At 35.3% G+C, this 20,227-nt stretch overlaps 1 long non-coding RNA gene across 1 annotated transcript; it reads right to left on the bottom strand.

Moving 5' to 3' along the window:
* Positions 1–14,930: 14,930 nt before the first annotated feature.
* Positions 14,931–15,382, bottom strand: LOC141351575 (uncharacterized). Its single transcript, XR_012359878.1, has 2 exons — positions 15,153–15,382; positions 14,931–15,004 (listed from the first exon to the last, which is right to left on the bottom strand). It is a non-coding gene; the product is annotated as an uncharacterized lncRNA (long non-coding RNA).
* Between the last annotated feature and the right edge of the window lie 4,845 nt (positions 15,383–20,227).

Genomic DNA, 20,227 nt, shown 5'->3' on the forward strand with positions numbered 1-20,227 from the left:
CAGGCTGGAGAAAAATGTTAGTTAGCAGCTCTTACTTTAGTATACTCTTTAATATCTATTTTATGTTTTTGACTTAATTAAGTTAGGACAACTTACGATAACAATATATTTTTCATCTTTATTTCGCTCCATAAGTTTGATGGCGACCTACAAAGAGCAAAAAACACAGAGTTTATTTCTCCTCCTGAACATGCACCTAACACTGCACAAAACTTTTAGGTTTGAGGATATACAATCTTTAAATGTTGTTTTGAGTGCATTACCTCTTTGCCATCAGACCTACGCGTCCCTTTGTACACCCTGCCAAAACTGCCCTGACCAAGCACGTCACTCAGTGAAAAATCATATTTGGAGGCCAAAGATTCTGAAAAAAACAGACACAAAAGAAGAAGTGGTTAGGTTATGTTCACATAGCAGAAAAGAGATTAAACATGGTAAATTGTTGTCTTACCCCACTGGAAAAAATAGCTTTTGTAGAAAATAGACATATTTATAAAATGAGAGCAATGATGACATTATTCATACCTCTAACAGAAGTAATCTTTGGGCCAGACTTCGGCTCGGCATCGGCCGGAATATCATCAAAAGAAGCCGGATTAACATCAACCTTTAGCCCAGGTTTGCCATCTTTCTGTCTTGGCTTTTTGTCATCTTTCTGCCCGGGTTTTCTGGTATCTTTCGGACCGGGTTTTCCGACATCTTTCGGCCCGGGTTTTCCGGCTTCTTTCGGCCCGGGTTCTCCAGAATCTTTCAGGCTGGGCTTTTCGGCATTTTTTTTCTCTGAAAGTTCTGGGATCTTGATTCCTTGCCCAGAAGTGGGCTGGAATAGCACTTTTTTGCAGCTCGGCACTGGCTGCAATCGTGTGGCTGTGAGTTATAAACTCATGAATGGCCGGATCCGCTTGGTCTATGACAACAGGATTAGCTAGATCGGCGTTGAGCTGTTGCATTCCATCAACAGGCTCCAAAGTTTTTTTCCGGAAGTTGTCAAAAAAGCGGCTGTTAAAAGCCTTCTGCTTGTTTTTCTTCGGACCAACGTTCGTCTTTGACTGAGCTGCAAGATCAACAACTTCCCTAGCATAAGGGATAGTTGGATCCGCTTTAAGCTGTGGGTTCGGCATCGCTTCCACTTTGCCCTTCCGGAAATAGTCAAAGATCCCTTTTTGTTTGTCCGGTATGATTGATTCCGGCCTGGTCAGACCAGCATCATCCTTTAGGTTAGGATTATCCGAATCGGCATTGACCTGTGGAGAAGACCAGAGATAACTTTAAGTAAAAGTACAAGCAAGTGTAGGATCAATATTGCATTTGTGTATATAAGAGAGAAAGGGGGACAGAGAACAAATGATAGATAGGTTGGAATAAACTACACATTTCATAAAGCATTAAAATATAGTAAAGATCCAGTGTAACAAAGTAAAAGACATGTTGTACTCTAGTAACTATCATTTAATTTACTCCTAAAAATATCTATTTTCTAAAATGTGACTTAAGTAAATGTAATGATGTAACTCACCTTTGAAGGAATCAATCTTTCCACTTTATTATTTTGAAGGAACGGGCACTTTGCAGTGCCAAACGTCTTCTTCAAAAAATTGCTGAGTTTATTTTTTTATTTTTTGGGTTTGTCTAAACAGAAAAAAAAACACATTATATGATAAAATATTAGAAAATTCATTATGACAAAAGAACCGTGGTCAGTGATAATGCTTAAGAAACACATTTGAAAAACTGTGGAGGTCAGTGTGAGATCTACAAGAGCACAGATTTGGTTTACACATGATGCCATGGGACAAACATAAAACCTTTTTAAAAAGTTTTAATTTCCATCTTACCTTTTGCGCATTGCGCCTCATCATACACATCATCACACATCACACATTCTCCTTCAGCTTGCAAACTTGAACTACCGGCTTCTGGTACTTCTGACAATAATCCGATGTTAGGGATGATGTCAGAGTTTAGCACGGCATTCGGTGGAGAAAAATTCACAAATCCATCATCATCATCATCATCACTGAACTCAGTGATGACCAACTTCTCCTCTCCTCCTGCAATTACAATTCAATAAATGTTATAGAATTAAAACGATTAAAAGATTTAACCAAATTGATACATTTTGACTAAAACTGGTTTATTAAAGTGTATAAAACAAACATCACATCTGTAAAAAATGACACAAATGACAGTATCATGACAGCCGTTTGACATTAAGTTACTGTAGATTTAAATGTATGTTATTTGGCAACAGTTTGTGCAATGTTAAATGAACATTAAACATTAACAAGTCTTTGTCTTTACAGAATAAAACTATAAAATAATTATATATAGCATAGACTTGATTTATTTTATATTTAAAATACTCATTGAGTGTAGATTTGTCAACTTTTATGGTGAAGGATCCTACCTTAGATCCTCACGTGCAGAATGTTTTTATTATTGTGTTTTTTTTTAGTTTATTTCTAATCATTTATTTACATAATCATTTTATAATCATTAGTCATCCATATAATTGTTTATTTGATTATTTCATATTATTTGATTATTATTAATTTCATTATTATCATTTTTTAATAATATTTCTATATTTTATTATATTTATTTTATTACATTCATTTATTGTATTTCTATATGTCATGTCTTAATTTCATGGTGGTTCAGTTTCATAGAGCTGTTCTGTGTGTGTGTAAACAGATAAATAAAGAGAATGTTTATGGAAGATCAAGGTCTATATGACGTTGCAGCTGAGCAATTTTGATATAAAGTGCATGCTGTATTCCTGGGGTAGACGAGGTTTGAACATTGAGACATATGCAACTGAAACTGAAGCTGTCCATCAATAAAACTCTGTTCTATTGTTATCATGTCTCACGCCTCTGTTTATGCTTTCCTCTAGCAATGATTCATCAACCTTTTAACTGGCAGATGCCTGTCAAACAACTAAACGTATATTTTCTGACGTGTTCTGGCGTCCAGGGCTGGATCATTTTTTATTTTGTCTGTGGTGTGGAGACCAGATCTAACAATGGTAATACCCATACAGCAATAAATGTATTTTAAAATATCCAAAAAAGATTCAAATTAAATATATACTTAAAAAACATACTTTATCAAATTAGTACGGAAGCCGAGAGAGGACATGCACTATTATTATTTTTGCTTGCTTTTCTCATTATCCTGACATGATAATCTAAATGTCATAATGTAATTTCTTGTCCATAATATTTCGTGTATTTTGAAGTGGACTGCTAATATGAGTTGGGTCTTGGCCGTTACCACACGTGTAGCTAGTTAGTTTATTTAAATAAATATCAAAAATCTAAAAAGTGTGCATTATTGTTGACAACCACATAAACACGTTGGTTTTGTGACTGTTTGTTGCCTTTAAGTCTTTAATTTAAATGCTGTTAAAAGTATAGAAATGTGTATATTATTGAGTAACTTAAAGATGGTCCCTAAATTCATCACTGTAAAATTGTAAATATTGACAAATCTATTTCAGCTTGAGCGAATCTCTGATTCAAGTAAAATCTCATTTGTTCATCCATGCTAATTTAGCAAAATATGCTTTTGCTGTTTACAAACGAAACAACACGTTATATCGAGTACACGCTTTAATCACATTTCAAGAATACAACTTTTGTAATGTCGACATAACTAGAAATTAAGTCGTGATTACGAGAAAACAAGCAAGTAGGGCTGCACGATTAATCGTTTTTAAACCGAAATCGCGATGTGAATGGATGCGATTTTCGAATCGCAAGAGCTGCGATTATTTCGATTCAAAATATAACAATCATCTAGTACGCAGTTTTTGACAGTTCGCTTCATGCGCATTTTACGTTTGATGCAGTTGTAACGAATAGAGTGCATTAACACTGAGGCGCTGACTACACGTCAGATAACACCATTAGGAAAACATGAGCGAGCAGCAGTTCAACTCCTCAACAAAGTTTACGGCCATATGATTTCCGCGATGTGGAAAACACGGACAGAATCGCGAAATGCATACAAATGGAATTAACTGCACAACGCGGAATATCATGAAGTTGGCAGATTTTGGATTCAGTCATTTAAAAAACGCATTATAACTCATTAACCGGCAAATGAAAGGACAGAAATGCGCAAAAACATTTCCCTTTTGTGTAATGTTGGACTTAAAGAAAGGTGTATATACGTCCGTTTCTCATCATGCATCGCAAACAATGACAAGCGCCTCATCAGACTATAAGCAGGTTTCATTAAAGCCCGGAACACAGCAGACGAAAGAGGTTCAGTATACTTTCTTGCACGCGCACATCTGCACCGCTTTGAATATTTACAGGCATGAGGGTTCATGAAGCACGCACACAGAGAGCAGTCAGCAGCACACGCGTGATCACTAAACTTAAGTTTTCTTTCTTGTCTAAGTGAACATAAACAGCTGGATGTTTATCAGTATATTGAAGCAGAGCCGTTTTAAAGCTGTCTTGTGTCTTAAAGTGACAGTAACCTGTGTCAGAAATGTTTATTACACACCAAAAATAAAAATCAGTCCTTACTCTTAACTGAACAAGCTTCTGCAGCTCCACATTTAAAATCCTACAGTGAGGACTGTGCAGTGTTTTATTTGTATTTTTTGCTTATGTTAAATCATAGATTCTAATAAGTTAATAACCAGAGGTGGAAGTAACGAATTACAACTTCTCACGTTACTGTAATTAAGTAGTTTTTTCGTGTACTTGTACTTTTATGAGTAAATTTTTAAGTCTGTAATTTTCCTTGTACTTAAGTACAAATTAAGGTAAGTAATGTACTTTGCTACTTTGAAAATCACATTCGTTACTAAGTACTTGTAGAATTTGAATTAAATTAATATTCAAATCTTTGACAGCATTTGTATATCCAATAGAAATAACTGATTGTGGGCGGGCCAATAAAAACCCTTGTATTTGGTCCCCGCGCGTCCTTCACTGTGACGTGTATTTAGTGTTTTAATGTCAAAGAACTTTGGCGTTATGGACGCTGAATTAATTAAAAATTCCAAAGAAATACCGGATGATGAGTGCCCATGACCTGGGAGTTGTTCACAAACAGAGGAAGGAAAGGAGACAGTGTGCAAATGTAATGCAAACTTTGTTTGCCATCTGCAGTGATTTCGGCTTACAAAGACTTCAGCCTCTAATCTCAAAAAGCACATTATCTAATCAAATTCGTCTGTTGCCGCGTCCCACTGGCGTAGCAGTGTAACTGCACTGACAGCCTGTCTAAATTACACGTGTCAGTACTAAATGCTGATAACTTTTGAAATATTAGTAGGGTACTTTTCAAAGCTTTCTTGTCCAATAATATTTTTTAACTCTTTTCCCCGCCATTGACGAGTTATCTTGTCAATTAAGAAAAAAACATTTGCATAAAAAAACGTGTTTCTGAAGAATTTATGTTAATGTGCAATACCGCGATTGTCCACTAGATAGCGGACTTACCCAATTTATGGATAAACTGAAGACAAAACGTTATTTACCAATTTAATGTTTGATATTCGTTCTGAATCTGATCTCTAACTAAATTCCTTCACAAAAATGCAGTTGTTTTAGCTTTTTGCTAAAAACAAAATGTGTATTTGTAAAGAAAAATACCAATATTTAAGAGTTTATAAGCAGGGAAAAAATAGGATGAAACGTTTTTTCACTTTTTTATTGTTTGTTTGAAAGTAGAGGATCTGTTCTTTCATTTGATATATTTGTATGTTTATATAATTTTAGAAGAAATTTTTCCTGGAAGGCATTTTGTAAAACTTTTGTGAAAATCATAAAAAATGCTGGCGGGCAACTTTTCGAAAAATGGCTGGCGGGGAATGAGTTAATGTAAAAAAAATCTGTTTTTAAATAAAATAACCCAACAAGCTTATTTATGTTGCATCATAATTCATTAATAATAATAACATTAGACCATTTTTATAACTTGATAAAAATTATATGAAGAAACAATATGAAATAATATAGCTGCTGTTAAAATCATTTAACATTCTTTAAAAAGACAAAATTCCTGTACTATGTGTTTATTCGTATAAAACACAAATTGCCTGTTTTTAATCCATTCATATTTCTGATTTCATTCAATGGATTTAATGTTTATTCAATAAATATCACCGGCTAAAAAGTAATTTGTACTTGAGTGGTTTTTAAGAGGGGTACTTTGTACTTTTACTTAAGTACATTTTTAACACCAGTACTTTTGCTTGTAATTGAGTATTATTTTAGCAACTACTTGTACTTGTACTTGAGTACAAATTTTCAGTACTCTTTCCACCTCTGTTAATAACTAATATATTTACATTTATTACAGATGCCTGAAAAGTAAAACAAGATGAGTATAGTCTTATGATTAAAAGAAAAAACTAAACATTTGCTTGTCAGAAGCATTGTTGTAGTGACAGCCAAAATATATTGGCCTATATGTTATTTTAAATAAAACTTTCAATAAATTTTTGTTAAATTGTATTTTTTTATGTTTTTAGATAAAAAAAAAAGTTTGTCTGTAGAAGAGCAAAGTCCTGCAGACAACTTGGCACAATGTTTAAGAGGTTTTAAATAAACAGTAGCACAGCATCTTTCTTTGGTGCTATTAAAACCACCACAACAAACCTGGATGTAGCTCTTTTATTTTACAAATACATCATCTTCTCACTAACTCTAATTTAGACTTTTTAGGCCTGTCAGAATCGTGGTTACATAACAACTCTCCATCGGGCGCATTACATGTACCCGGGTATAATATCTTTAGACGGGACAGATCTGAGGGAAGAGGGGGAGGGGTTATGATTTATATAAAAGACCACATTAACTGTCATCAAATATGTTGGCCTTTTGATCATGATTTGGAGTGTATTGGGTTGAATATTGTGCTCTCATCTGAAATGTCCTTTGTGCTCATTGTTGTATACCGCCCTCCCTCCAATAATAATGATTTTTATATTACTTTTAAAAAGCTACTTCAAGCGTGTGATTTTAAAACGGAGGTAATATTACTTGGAGATCTAAATTGTAATTGGCTAAATAAGACTAATAGGAAACCCCTTAAGCAGATCACAGACAGTCTAGATTTTACCCAATTGTTGGAAGGTCCAACTAGAATAACCACATCATCGCAAACACAGATAGATTTAATATTCAGTAATAAGCCCGAGCGAATTGTAAAAACGTTTAATTTTATTACTGGACTGTCTGACCATAATCTGACATTACTGTCAAGAAAACTTACAAAAAAACGTTTTCATCATTCTAATAAATCTGTGGAGCAACTTAGGATCCCAAAGAATGAAATGGATAATTTTCAAAGGGCAGTACAGCAGACTAAATGGTCAGATATTCTTACCGGGATCAATATAGACGAAGTCAGCAAGATGTTTGCAACCAAGCTACAAAGTTTAGTTAAGGAGTTTACTAGAAAGGTAAAAGGAAAGAAAAAAACAAATGCACTCCCCTGGCTTAATAATGACATTTTTAATCTGATGAAAGAAAGGGATTTTGCTTTAAAAAGATCATTAAAAACAAAGTTAAATAGTGATAGGTATAGGTTCACCTCACTACGTAATCAAGTAGTCAAAGTAATTAGAAAAGCTAAAGCTAACTTTTTTATAAAAATTATTAATGAGGGAAAGGGTAATACAAAGCTGATCTGGGAACAGATTAAGAATGTGATGGGAATTAGCTATAGGCTTAGAAACCGGGTAGAACTGAATTTGAATGGTAAATTGATACAAGATCCATCTGAAATAGCTATAGCTTTTAATGAATATTTTATTAATTCTGTGAATGAAATTGCAGTGAATTTTCCTCCAATAAATGGAGATATTGTTGAAATAGATAAAAGTAAGCCATCTTTTATCATTCAACCTATTTCTGAAATTAAAACTCAGGCAATTATTAATTCTTTTAAAAACTCAACAGCAAAAGATATTTATGGAATGGATTCTAAAATGCTTAAATCCCTGAATGAACATCTAGCCTACCCTATCACACATATTGTTAACCAGTCAGTATTACAGGGGATATTCCCAACTATTTGGAAGACTGCAATTGTATCTCCTATATTTAAGTCAAATGACCCTCTAATTTTATCTAATTACCGCCCAATCAGTATTTTACCTGTGGTCTCCAAGGTTGCTGAAAAATGTGTATCAGAGCAACTTGTTTCTTTTCTTAATAATAGTCCATTTACTCTTCATCCGATGCAGTTTGGCTTCAGGGCCCATCACTCTGCAGAAACTGCCAATTGTTTCTTTGTAGAAACTGTCCGAGCAATGGTTGACAAGGGAGGTGTTGTTGGTGCTGTGTTTTTAGACCTGCGTAAAGCTTTTGACACAGTTAACCATCAGGTACTTATTGCCAAATTATCTACTTTTAATTTTTCCCCTTCTGCAATCAAATGGATTGAGTCATATTTAACTGGTAGAACTCAATATGTTTCCATTAATAATTATCGTTCATCAGTTCTTAATTTATCTACAGGGGTACCACAAGGTTCGATACTTGGCCCGCTTTTGTTTAGTTTATATATTAATGATCTGCCATCAGTTTGTCCAGATATCAGTACATTAATGTATGCGGACGATACTGTAATATATGTGCATGCCAAGACAGAACATCTGGCTGCTGCCAAACTGACCATAGCTATGGATCACATTACTAATTGGCTAAATCGTTCGTGTCTTCAACTAAATGTAAATAAAACAGTGGGAATGTTTTTCACAAAGAGACAAAGTAATATTGTGTCAAATATAATGATCTCAGGTCAAAACATCAGTATTGTGCCACAATTTAAGTATTTGGGTGTTATTATTGATTCTAATCTCTCTTTTAAACCTCATATTAAGAAAGTGTGCAATAGGGTTAAGTTTACATTAGCAAATTTTAGATATATTAGAAATGCACTTACTTTTAATGCTGCTAAATTATTTATGGATGCCATGATTGTGTCACATCTGACATATTGTCTGACAAGCTGGGGACAAATAAATAGCTTATCACTAAAGCCAATAGCAATTCTTTATAAAAAAACTCTTAAAGTATTGGCCCAGAAGCCTAACAGTTCACATCATTGTATCATTCTTGATGACCATAAACTGTTAAGCTGGGAAGATGTAATTAAATACAAAAATATCTGTCTGGTTTATAAAATTCTGCATAATAAGGCTCCTACTCCTCTTAATTCATTTATAATCCAACGTAAAAATAGCAGTCAGATCACCAGAAGCACTACACGAGGTGATCTTTTAATCCCATTTAGGAAAAGCACATTTGGTCAATTATCATTTTCTGTTACAGCAATACAAAACTGGAATTCATTGCCCACCACAATTAAAGACCTACATACATAGTCCGTCTTTACTACACATCTTAAAAGCTGGCTATCCGTCAATTATAAATGCACACATTAATCAGACAGATGTGATGGGCATTTGATGTGACATGGTCATGCTGCTGCTGTTAGATCTTTGTTGGCTGCTTTAATGTTTGGTTATGTATGTGTTTTAATGTGGCTCCTGCATAATTATATGTGAAATCTGTACTGCTCCCATGTATGTAACAGGTTTTATGTTTTTGTAATTGGTGCTTTTTGACTGTGCTTGTCTAAATTGTGTGTCGCAGGATTGTATATTTTATTCTCTTTTGTTTAGTTTTGTTGTAATATAACTGTAATGTATTTGTTTGATGTATGCCTATTAACACTCTGGCCGGGGACTACAGCTGGAAATTAGCCGTACAGGCTAAAGCTGCTCTTTTTATTAAAAGGGACTGTCCACGTTATTATAAACTAATAAAACTAAAACTAAAAATTATTATATACTAATGAATCGCACTTTAAAATCGCGAATCGCAATTTTGATCAGAAAAATCGCAATTAGATTTTTCTCCGAATCGTGCAGCCCTACAAGCAAGCAAAACTAATAATAGTGCAAGTCCTCTCTCGGCTTCTGTAAATTGGCTTAAAACATGACCTCATACAGGGGAGATTCCTATCTTAAATCCTTGTTTTATTAATATTAGTTTTTTTCTTAAACAGATGTAGCTATTTGGCTAATGCCAAAATGGGCAAAAAGCTGCCTGTATTGCCAAGAGAGAAAAAATGTTACACGAGCACCCCCTGGTGTCTATCTGTACACGTGCATTTACATATATGTGTTGTTTAACTTTAAGTATCTTACCTGCTTTGCATTTCTTGCTAAAATGAGAGGTTGTAATGTTAAGAAGCTGTTTGATATCTTTTGATATTATATAATTTTTTGTGATATTGCACTTGATTATTTTATTTTATGTTTTCCTCACTATTTAAGTTCATTTAATTTATGATTCCAGATTTGTATTTATTTATTCTCTTTTCATTTTTAAAATATTTTTATTTATTTATGAACATGTTGGCCTTTTACTTCAATCTCTTCATGTAAAATAAATACCTTTGCCATTGTTGTTTTTAAAATGTTATACTCGATAAAATAAATCCTGAGACTGAATGTGATCTGTTCTTCAGTGTATTTAGGATATTTAGTTTTAACCTTTATCTATCTATCTATCTATCTATCTATCTATCTATCTATCTATCTATCTATCTATCTATCTATCTATTAGTTGAATAAATCATGTAAACTGCTTTATTATTTAATAAATGTGAGCTTTGGTTTCAGATTTTAGGGTTTATTGAACTGTGTTTCTCAAACATCTCCGTCCTCTGGCTTACTTTCTGTAAGAACCATTTGTTGTAAAGTTCATTGTTGTCCACTAGATGGCGCAGTATGACTGAATATTAATTGAGGCGCCTCAGAGTAAAGACGTTAAATAATATACATATATTTATATAACAGTGGGCGTGGCCATGTCTGCCCGTCTGCACGGGCAGGGGCGAAAATCTCATCTAAATGTTGGGGGGGACAATAAACATAAAATTTTTCAAGAACAATTTTTGAAGGGGACACCAATAATACAGGCAAAATTGTACTTGCAAGGAAATGGGTACAGATAGAAAACGTTTCTCTTTCTCTATGAACGGACGCAAATTTAATTTTAATACATATGAATGCAGAGGTGAAAAGAGTAATAAAATTTTCTACTTAAGTAAGAGTAAAGTTACTTTAATAATATTTTACTTAAGTAAAAGGAAAGTTACTTTAATAACATTTTACTTAAGTAAAAGTAAAGTTACTGGTCTAAAAATCTACTCAAGTAAAAAGTAAGTCATTTTAATTTTAAGAGTAAAGTTACTTTTTTACAGCGGGGAGAGGTTTCTAGTATAGTTCACAAAGGAAGGATATATACATCTCAAACTATGTTTTTAATTGTAAACATCTCTACAATTAAAGTGCAATAACAAATGTTAATAAAATAAAAAGCTTTTTTATAACTAAGAAACATTTATGGAATTATTTAATGAGTTTTACAGGTGAGTTATGCACTTTTGAAGCAAAAATAATATGAGGTCAGCAGCTAGTAAATACAATCATTATATGAAGGTTGTAATTGATGTATTGCTGGTAACATACATTATGTTATTAAACTATATACATAAATGAGCATATAATGAGATGAGTGCCATGGCTATACACTATACATCCTTTACACGTTTATTAGCTCCCAGACCTGTGTACCTGATGTCTTTCAATCTCTCTCTCTCGCGCTCTCTCTCTCTCTCTCTGCAATGTCTAATGACATGCGCATTCTCGAGTACGTTCTTAAATTGTTTGACTTGACGCGAAGCTGCTAGACCTCGGAAGATAATGCGCATGTATTAAAAACGCATCGTGCAAATTAGCGGTTAAAACCCGGTCGGCAATTCTCAAACTCCGTACTCAAGAGCATGAACCCTAATTGAATGAAACAATCGCTTTGCGTCAAAGGCCAGGGGTTTCTTTCATAAGAATTGAATTGAGGGTCTGCATTAGCCCGCGCCTGTCTCGTCCCTCTCCATGGTTCTTTTTGCGCGTTCCCCCGCCCATCAATCAATCATCCGACCGTGGCGCGTCTTTATCACCTTACTTTTATATTTATTTTTACTCAGTAAAGGATATGTTTTAACATGTAGCGAAGTAGCCTACAATACTTTACACATACTTAAGTAAAAGTAAAGTACAGATATTAAAAACTACTTAAAGTAAAAGTACACAAAAAACTCAGTTACAGCAAGGTGAGTAAATGTAATTTGTTACTTTCAGCTCTGCCTCACCTCTGCATGAATGCATAAAAATGTTCTGTTCTCAGAAAACGAAATATGTTCATGTTTATATGTCAACATAGTCCAGTTTTAAAACATATGAGGATAAACCACTGATCTATATAAATGACTGGATTGCGCATGACGTCAAAACTGTGAAGCCACCGCGCCGCCATGTTGGTATACCCAAACATTCCATAAAATCAATGGACGCGATCAGATTTTAATGATAAAACATCACTTTACAAGTCTTCGTTTTTATATCTGAAGTTACCCTGTACATTATTACAACACAAACGTCCTAAGCATGTACATAGTTATTTACTGAAAGTTGTACATTTTAGTTTTTAATCAGTTATTATACATTCATCTTCATTACAGTATCAGATCAGCAGACAGACCGCAGCATTTAGTATTAATGACAAACGTGCTCATTCCGAAATCTATATAAATAATCATACTTTGTACCGTATTTTCATGCAATAATTTGCTGGTTTTATGTTATCTAAACTTACAACTTATTTAGAGAAATAACGCTGACCGTGTAGCTGAATTTAAAAAAAAACTTTATTTATACCCGTGTCATTAACAGAACGCAGCAGACACACTCACCTTAACGGTTTTTTATAAATCAATTTTCCTGCCCGATTAAAACATAAACATTGAAAATAACACCAGAATTAACAGTTAATTTACGTACACATATCCTAAAAATAATCTTGCGTGACTGATACGCTGTAAAGCGGGTGAATTTAAAACATGATTTTGAATGGAAGTCAATGACACCCTCTGACGGTTGGGTATACCAAGATGGCGGCTCGAACTCTGCGCTGGCTTCAACTCACGCTGTTACGTTAAGCGTTCTATGCGCAATCCAGTCATTTATATAGATCAGTGGGATAAACTGATAAGTGATGTGAAACGTTGTATTGTATATAGCTGATTAACGCGTCGGCTCCGTACACTTCTCTACCACCGGAATGTGTGTCGGTGGTGACCGGTGAGGTAAAAGGGGCGCGGGCAGTGGACCAAACCACTGTGAGGCAAGGGAGGGGGAATCAAAATGTTTAAAAGTTTTTTGTTGTTGCTCCGTTTGCATTTGTATTGTTTCACTTCTTACACATCTATTTTAAGTATTATAAATCATTAAATTATTTTCAATACACATATTCTAATGATATTTTAGGGGGAGACAACCCTCAGATAGGGGGGGTCCTGTCCCCCCCGGGATTTCCGCCCATGTGCACGGGTTAAAAAATAGGGCTGTTTTTTACACAAATGTTTACTATTTTAACTACACACATGTGGTTTAATTAATTTCAATGAAAACGAAATGTATTAGTATAATATATAATATTGACGTGTCAATAATACGGTTCAGGGATTCTTGCCCAATCAGATTTCACGCCTGGTCAGCGGGCTCCTAATTAAAGGGATAGTTCACCCAAAAATGGTTGTATTAAACCCGTATGAAATTCTTTTTTTCTGATGAACACAAAACAATATATTTTGATAAATGATGGTGAACACACAGCTGATTGTAACCATTGAACTCCATAGTAGGAAAAACAAAACAATGGAATCAATGGGTACCATCAACTGTGTGCTTACCATCATTTATTAAAATATCTTCTTTATCATTCATCGCAATACTTCCATCATATTTGTTTTCCTTGATATTGTTTGAGTAAAGTTATGTTAAAGGATTTGTCCATTTTCTTAAAAGAAAAATCCAGATAATTTACTCACCACCAAAATGTTGATGTCTTTCTTTGTTCAGTCAAGAAGAAATTATGTTTTTTGAAGAAAACATTGCAGAATTTTTCTAATTTTAATGGACTTTAATAGAACCCAACATTTAATACTTAACTCAACACTTAACAGTTTTTTTCAACGGAGTTTCAAAGGACTATAAACAATCCCAAACGAGGCATAAGGGTCTTATCTAGCAAAACGATTGTCATTTTTGACAAGAAAAATAAAAAATATACAATGTCTTAAAATCAGGCTAGTATTACGGACCAAAATCCCAGACTAGATGGCATAGTAGTACATCAGCTAGTTTAAGTTAAATTAGATGCGTGGAGGCTAACTTCCTGTTTAGAGTAACAAGTAAATGTTGTCTGACCACTCTAAATCAGATGAGCCTCAGCCTCTGGTTATTTCATTATTAATCTATCTAAGTTGCATATTAAATTATGGCACGATTATACAAAGCTATCATTGGAGAAGACGGTCAGTTTGTTTTATGATAGTGGTCGTGAGCCTCTGGTTAGAAATAAATATTGTAATAATTAAGTGGACCTCTATGGGGACTAAATAAAGTATGTTCAGAGATGAGCACGCGTAAAAGGCGGCCTTCTGAACATACAGTCTAACCTCTAGCAGCGACCAAGCCTGATTCGGTTTTGATCGTGGGCCCGCCCCGCATGATTATTAAATATTAATAAACGGCCGGTGCGTGAGTCCAAAGCGACATGAGTAGCCGAACGAACGGATGCAATAACAAGTAGGGCTAAACAAGAATAACCAAACATCCACCCAAATTCTGTAACTGTTTAAAGTAATTATCAATCCGATTTATATTAACTTTATCTTGGAGTCAGATAATAATACAAAATTGCATAAATGCCAAAACGTCACCTGCAAGCGCCGGAAAAGACAGAACACGCTATCCTCGGCCATGCCGTTTGGATTCCGTTGTTGGGCCAAACGGATGGATGGGGCCAGATTTGTCCCCCCTACACAATGCTCTGCCACTAAGCTATACAGGAGCTCAGTATCTGTTTGTAGCAGTCTGGATGATTCTTGACAAAATCTAAATAAAAGAAAGTAAGAACATGTTGGCATTTACACTTTTAAAGCTCAATCTTACTACTCTACATAAATCTAACTACACAAAGACATTATTTCACGTCTCTCTTACAAGACTAACTGCAAATGTAGTTTCCTAATCTGTCTGTTACCTCACACTGTGTATCTGATGGACTGAATCCATTTTACTGCCTTTCTTCTTTCTAGTCCATCTTAAACCAGTCATGGTCTAAGATCTCCTGGATCGACGGCCGTTTAGCTGGATTCATGTCTAAGCACCGTTTAATCAGATCACAGAGTTCTGTACAAGTTTTAGGAGAGAGCTTGTTAGTCATGACACACAAATGACAATAACCCAAAGAGCTGTCATATGATGATAATATTGTCCATCATACTCACCCTTTGATAAATGTTTCTCGTTAAACTGAAGCTTGTGAGATTTTGTCGCTTTCTTCAGGTAAGGGTAACTTTTATGCACCATGGCATACAGCAACACTCCTAATGCCCAGATGTTTGCTTGCATGGCGTAGTACTTGGCCTTGGCGTGGACCTCAGGTGGGGTGCATTGCAGAGCTCCTGCAGGCAAAAGTCATTTAGTAAAAGGGTCACATGATCAATAAGTCACTAACAGCAGAAAAACTCCAGCTCACCTTTAAACCCTTTTGAATCATAGCTGTCGTCCGTAAGTAGATTTCCAACGCCGAAGTCGATCAAGGTCAGCTTCATGTTCACTCGGTCCAAAAGAAGTTCCCAAGATGGACGTCAGCATGGAAAACGCCATGATCCAGACAGTGTTGCACCGCTTCTACAGCCTGGTACATTAGGGGTCGTGCTGTTCAGAGGTGGGTAGAGTACCCAAAATCTGTACTCAAGTAAAAGTATCAAATCTAATTATTTACTTGAGTAAGAGTAAAAAAGTATAAGATAAAAAACTACTCAAGTAGTTAGTTACTCGTTACTTCCGTTCTGATAGTGAAGTAGCGCAAAAGCACTGAATTTCAGACTACTTGGAGTGTTTTCACAAACCTCTCCTTAAAAGTCTCATTGTTCTGCTTATATACAAGTAAAGCAGCCTATCTCAGTCCTGCAACATTAACATCAAATAATGTGTCATTTGAGAAAAATATCTCAAACACACACACACACACACACACACACACACAAACACACACACACACAAACACACACACACACACACACACACACACACACACACACACACACACACACACACACACACACAGATGTCTTTCTGACGGTTAACTCTGTATTTATTTTCATGTTCACAACACAAACTTTCAGCATCTGCCTTTAAACATGCAAACAGTAAACAAAAAAGAACGTGCGTGTCTGTTTGTTAACATGTTTTTATATGAATAGGTTATTTTCATTGTCATTAAAGTGCAATTACTGAACATAAACAGGAGTTTAATAAAAAATGATAATTTTAGAATTTTTATATGGAATTTACCTGTTTGTGCAAATCAACTCTACATTTATTATTTCTTTAAAATCAAACTTTATTCTTTTATTTTTATTCATTCATTCTTTAGGAAGGATTTAAATAAAATACAATCCCGTTTTTATTTGAATGCATTTTCTACACATTAGTGAGGTGTCCGGATTTGTGTATAAATGCAAGACGTCGTTACATTATGCTGTTCAGTTTGTTTAGTTGTGGGGAAATGATATGGAAATGTGCAGATGTGAACGTGCTGTTTGTATGATTTAACTTACACTAGGTTTTGTCATCGCTTGCACAAGAGTGCGTATGGCAAAAAACTCGGACAGTGTGTGAAATGACCATTAATAGTGTTCAAATAGACATACTGACACACTTCAGGTTGGATCTTGACTTCCTGTACGCTGAGATGTCAGCTCGTTTAGTGAACAAAGCATGCATCACATTATGAAACCAGGGCTTGACATTAACTTTTTGAGCAACTTATCCTTCGGACAAGTAAATTTGTGTTTCACTTGTCCATGCACAAAAGTCACTTGTCCGGGTAAAGATTTATAATATAATGTATTTTTTGTGTTTTGCTAATCAGTAGCGGAGCAAGGGATTTTCAATGGTGGCCAGGCAGGGGCCAGCAGTTACTCTGGTGGCACATAAAATCTCTATACTTTTAAGTATCATAGGTGTGTTAATAAGAATAATGTATAACATACAATTGCTACAATATTTGAATTTTAATTAAAATGAATTGAGATTAACATAAAATTTATAGTCATAATTCAACCTCATGTTTTTTTTTAACTATTTAATCAAATAAAACTTTTGAAATTTACTTTTAAACCAGGATTTATATCTCCCATTGCTGAAAATACTATAGAGACCAGAAAATCATGTGAATTTGTAGGCCACTGAAATGTATTTTACTAAGATTCATTTGGCTGCTTCTTGCTACTCTTTTTGAAGAATGATGCTATATCTGCTGCCTTTCTCTTCATTTTTCCCACATTTCAATGATTGTAGAAAAGTGTCACCTTTAATAAATGGACTAATCCGATCACCCCTGTTGTTAAGTGCGAAATGGACTGTTCCAAAACTTACCGCTAGAGAGTCTGCGCAGTGTCGGAGAATAGAGCAGGTGAATGATAACGGGAAAGGAGATCGGCTGAATAGTGTAAATAGTTATAGTTTAAATAAGCAGAATTGATTCAAATCAAAGGACGTTTTGTGGACTGTGCGTGTGCGTGCATTATACTAAACACACATCTATGCACATTTAATAAAGTCAACGATTTGAATACTTTGAGTGAGACATACTTGTTCTAACCGGACAAACTGTAGCCTTCAACCTAACCCGGACTAGCAATTAAAGCAAAATAATAGAAGATTTTTCAATGATTGTCTGACATAAAAACACTAAAGCAAAACATTGCCATGTTTTAAAACTTATTAGAATAAATGTATCTAGATTATCTGTTATATATATAAAATCAATCTTAAACCTAGCATTTACGCTGTAATGTTCGTGTGGGATTTTTAATGTACAGTGACGAACTCTGTCAGATTCAAATTGCTGTCGCGCAGCACGCACACATGTTCGGCGATCAGTTTTAATGCGCGCACAGCTTGTTTAGTAACAATAACAGTACATGTAAATGTGTGTGTCGGCGTGCGCGCTCTCTGTTAAATATTCCGCTCGGTGTTTGCGCTGCGCGTTCTGCTCTGTCGTTAACGGCACATAACCTGAAGTAACATTGATTGAAATTTAACTTGTCCAGTCGGACAACTAATTTTCTCTTACACTTGTCCTACAAAAAATCCACTTGTCCCGGACAAGCGTTAATGTCGAGCCCTGGAAACGATTCTTTTTGACCTCTTGGAGTGAAAACATAGACCGAACTTGAAGCCACGCATGATCTGCCTCCGATATTTCGCACAACCATACGCGCCCTCATCTGCTTCTGCTATCATCTACGTGCGGTCGCGCGCTAAAGGGTGACGCAGCCTGTCTCGCGAAACTTTCGAACACGGCCTGTTTTTTTTTTTTATATATATATTCCTTAATTATTACCATTTGACAGTAGCGCAGTAACGCCGCCAAATGTAGGAAAATAAAAGTACAGTTTTTTCACTAGAAATGTACTTGAGTAAGAGTAAAAAGTACCCATTCTTAAATTTACTCTAAAAGTACAAGATACCCAAAAAATGTACTCAAGTAAATGTAACGAAGTAAATGTAATTCGTAACTACCCACCTCTGGTGCTGTTGATTCAGTGAGTGGTGTATGGCGCGAGGTCAAAAACTCCCAGAGTGTCTGACTGGGTTGAGGATACTCCAACACGAGTGCGATCATGTTGGGATCCTCGTACCAGTCATACATCTCAATGACAAAGGGGCTGTGACATTCACGCATTTTAAGCGTCAGCCCCACTTCTGTAGGGAGCGGCTCGGTGTATCCAGGCTGGAGAAAAATGAACAAATTAAAGTTAGTTAGCAGCAGCTCTTGCGTTAGGATACTCTTTATTATCTATTTTATGTTTTTGACTTAATTAAGTTTGGAAAACTTACGATAAACAGATATTTTTCTTCTTTATTTCGCTCCATAAGTTTGATGGCGACCTATAAAGGGCAAAAAACACAGAGTTTATTTCTCCTCCTGAACATGCACCTAACACTGCACAAAACTTTAAGGTTTGAGGATATACAATCTTTAAATGTTGTTTTGAGTGCATTACCTCTTTGCCATCAGACCTACGCGTCCCTTTGTACACCCTGCCAAAGCTGCCCTCGCCAAGCACGTCACTCAGTGAAAAATCATATTTGGAGGCCAAAGATTCTGAAAAAAACAAAACACAAAAATAAGAAGTAGTTAGGTTATGTTCACATAGCAGAAAAGAGATTAAACATACAATGTCTAGACGGAGGTATAAAACAGTGATAGATGAACAATTAAAAAATGAAAAGGAAAACTACATCCTTGTTTTACTCGTCTACGATAAGATTTGCTTTCAGAGAAAATAGTCATTTGTGTTGTCTTACCCCACTGAAAAATAGCTTTTGTAGAAAACAGACATATTTATATAATGAGAGCAATGATGACATTATTCTCACCTCTAATAGAAGAAATCTTTGGGCCAGACTCCGGCTCGCCATCGGCCGGAGTATCATCGAAAGAAGCCGGATTAACGTCAACCTTTAGCCCACGTTTGCCATCTTTCTGTCTTGGCTTTTTGTCATCTTTCGGCCGGGGTTTTCTGGCTTCTTTTAGCCCGGGCTTTTCTGCTTATCTTGATTCCTTGAACTCACATTTGAAGGTATCAATGTGTCCACTTTATTATTTTGAAGGAACGGGCACTTTGCAGTGCCAAACGTCGTCTTCAAAATTTTGCGGAGTTTATTTTTGGATTTTTTAGGTTTGTCTAAACAGAAACAAAACATAATATTATAAACTATTAGAAAATTCATTATGACAAAAGAACCGTGGTCAGTGATAATGCTTAAGAAACACATTTGAAAAACTGTGGAGGTCAGTGTGAGATCTACAAGAGCACAGATTTAGTTTACACATGATGTCAAGGGACAAACATAAAAACTTGGCAGGAAAAATGTTTTAATTTCCATCTTACCTTTTGCGCATTGCGCCTCATCACACACATCATCACACATCACACATTCTCCTCCATCTTGCAAACTTGAACTACAAGCGTGTCCGACTTCTGACAATAATCCGATGTTTAGGGATGTCAGAGGTCAGCATGGCATTCGGTAGAG

This window comes from Misgurnus anguillicaudatus, chromosome 20, assembly GCF_027580225.2.
Source record: "Misgurnus anguillicaudatus chromosome 20, ASM2758022v2, whole genome shotgun sequence".
Taxonomy (NCBI): domain Eukaryota; kingdom Metazoa; phylum Chordata; class Actinopteri; order Cypriniformes; family Cobitidae; genus Misgurnus; species Misgurnus anguillicaudatus.